At 46.3% G+C, this 2,926-nt stretch overlaps 1 long non-coding RNA gene across 1 annotated transcript in view; it reads right to left on the reverse strand.

Annotated features, from left to right (window-relative positions):
- LOC103268129 overlaps nt 1–2,926 on the reverse strand; it is a 23,409-nt gene that overhangs the window by 1,738 nt on the left and 18,745 nt on the right. The gene's annotated exons all lie outside the window — the stretch shown is intronic.

Raw genomic sequence — 2,926 nt, forward strand, 5'->3', positions numbered from 1 at the left:
GGGATTACAGGCTGAGCCACCGAGCCCGGTAGATCCAAGACATTTAAGATTCAACATGACTGGCTGGTTGCGGTGACTCACGCCTATAATCCCAGCACTTTGGGAGGCCAAGGTGAGAGGACTGCCTGAGCCCACGGGTTTGAGCTCAGCCTGGGCAACTTGGCGAGACTTCATCTCTACAATAAATCCAAAAATTAGCCGGTCATGGTGGTGCATGCCTTTAGTTCCAGCTACATGGAAGACTGAAGCAGAAGGATCACTTGAGCCCAGCAGGTCGAGGCTACTGTGGCTGTGAACTTGCCACTGAACTCCAGCCTGGGCAAGAGTGAGACTCCAACTCAAAAAAAAAAAAAGATTCAACATGACAATGGTGTTAGACTGCACAAATGACAACAGCACTGAAAAAAAGGTTGGCACTTTTCTCATGTTGATTCATATTGAACAGACAATGAAAATACATATGCAGGGGCTGGGTGTAGTGGTTCACTCCTGCAATCCCAGCACTTTGGGAGGCTGAGGCAGGAGGATTGCTTGAGTTTAGGAGTTGGAGACTAGCTTGGGCAACAAAGGGAGACCTCTATAGTTCCAGCTACTTGGAAGGCTGAGGAGGAAGGATCGCCTGAGCCCAGCAGGTTGAGGATGCGGTGGCTGTGAGCATGGCACCGCACTCCAGTCTGGGTGACAAGAGTGAGATGAGACTCCAACTAAAAAAAATAAAAAAATTGGCTGGGGGCAATGCTGGTGACTTCACTTAGAGAAGACTTCTGGAAGCTTGTGCTTGGTTTCCTGCTGGAGTCCAGCCCCAGCGGAGTCCAGAGATTCCCAAAGGTGGAGACGGCATCAGCGCAGTGAGAATAGTAAAACTTTGGACAACTGTTCTGAGAGTAGAGCAGATGCTGTTTATTGAAAGTTTACAGGGGGTTTTTATCGCCGATTTCTGCAAAGTCATCCTTACAAAGCACATCATGCACAAATCACACGAGCAAGACCAGGTGCACGAGGGGCACCGCCGCACCTGGCAGATGTTTTCTCAAGCATGGGGAAGAACAAACATAAAATTGTCTTTCCAAGCTGGGCTCGGTGGCTCAGCCTGTAATCCCACGCCTTGGGAGGCTGAGGTGAGTGGATTGCCTGAGCCCGCGTGTTCAAGGCCCGCCTGGGCAACTTGGCAAGACCTCATCTCTACAATAAATCAAAAATCAGCCGGGCATGGTAGCGCACGCCTGTAGTTCCAGCTACTTGGAAAGCTGAGGCGGAAGGATCGCAGGAGCCCAGCAGGTCAAGGCTGAGGTGGCTGGGAGCGGTCACTACACTCCAGTCTGGGTGACAGAGTGAGACTCCAACTCAAAAAAAAAAAATGCCTTTCTGTTCCTCATGCTTGACCAATGTTTCTCAAAAACAGTTTTTCTGTAATCCCGCGCCTTTGGGAGGCTGAGGTGAGCAGATTGCCTGAGCCCGCGGGTTCGAGACCCACCTGGGCAGCGAGACCTCATCTCTACAATAAATCAATTAGCCCGGCTAAATAATACATGATTAATGAAACCAATTCTTTTACTAAACAATCACTAAAAGTTCAAACAGTAATTTCTGGCTCTAGGCTTTGAAACAGTCCATGCATAGAGTTCTTTCTTCTGCGCGGAGCAAAGTTCACCAAGAAATCACCTCGAAGCAATGCAGGTGCACATTCCTTCACGTATGAAAAGTCCCTTGTTCCAGCTTTCCGAAATCCAAGACCTTTTACTGTTTCTACAATACTTATTTCTAAAGCTTAAAAACTTCTAATTCTATAGTAATACCTATAACAATCCTTATATTATAACACACCTTATTTGACTCACTCTAACTTATCCTAAAATACTAAATTCCCATTCTAAATCTAAACTATAAAATCTCTTACAATACTTAATCCCTATCCAACCTTATACTATGATTTGAATATCATAAATCTTTTTTTTTTTTTTTTTTTTGAGTTGGAGTCTCACTCTGTCACCCAGACTGGAGTGCAGTGGCCGCTCCCGGCCACCGCAGCCTCGACCTGCTGGGCTCCTGCGATCCTTCTGCCTCAGCCTTTCAAGTAGCTGGAAATACAGGCGTGTGCTACCACGCCCAGCTATTTTTTGATTTATTGTAGAGGTGAGGTCTTACCAAGTTGCCCAGGCAGGTCTTGAGCCCGCAGGCTCAGGCAATCCACTCACCTCAGCCTCCCAAAGGCGTGGGATTACAGGCTAAGCCACCGAGTCCAGCTATAAACCTTATACCTAAATCAATTAATCAATAAACTAAAAATTCTTAACTCATTTTCTATAACTCGTGACTGAGTAAAAGAATCTTTTTGACATACTTCAGACTTTAATTATAACATGAATTGTGAAAACCAAACCACATAGTGGGAAGTGGAAAAGCGAACAATGATGTTGTAAAGTTAGCTGTGTGTGTTATGTATGCCTCGCATGCTGTTATCTTCAAGCTCGACTGTACAGAATTCTTCTTAGCCAACTGTGTCAGGCAAGGTGGAAGGTAATGGGGTCACAGCCCCCGAGCTCGTCCTTGTGGCCCAGGGTCATCAGTACTACCGTTTACGCAGACCTCCAAGGCTGGCTCCCAAAAGTTTCTTCCAGACTTCATCCAATGCACCATTTGTTTGGATTTTGCTTTGTATCCTTTTAACATAATAAATCATAACTGCAAGTATTATGATTTAGGAGAGGATTTATGCAGAATCCTATGGTTATTTCAGCAAAACAACAAACCTGGGGGTGGCCTTGAGGATTCCAAAACAGGTATTATTAGAAACTCTTATGAAATTTCCAAATGAAAGAGCACTTAGAAACCCAGCCCAGCCGGGCTTGGTGGCTCAGCCTGTAATCCTGCGCCTCGGGAGGCTGAGGTGAGTGGATTGCCTGAGCCTGTGGGTTTGAGACCCGCC

The sequence above is a fragment of the Carlito syrichta genome, unplaced genomic scaffold (genome assembly GCF_000164805.1).
Source record: "Carlito syrichta isolate Samal-C Ts95f unplaced genomic scaffold, Tarsius_syrichta-2.0.1 Scaffold308773, whole genome shotgun sequence".
Taxonomy (NCBI): Eukaryota; Metazoa; Chordata; class Mammalia; order Primates; family Tarsiidae; genus Carlito; species Carlito syrichta.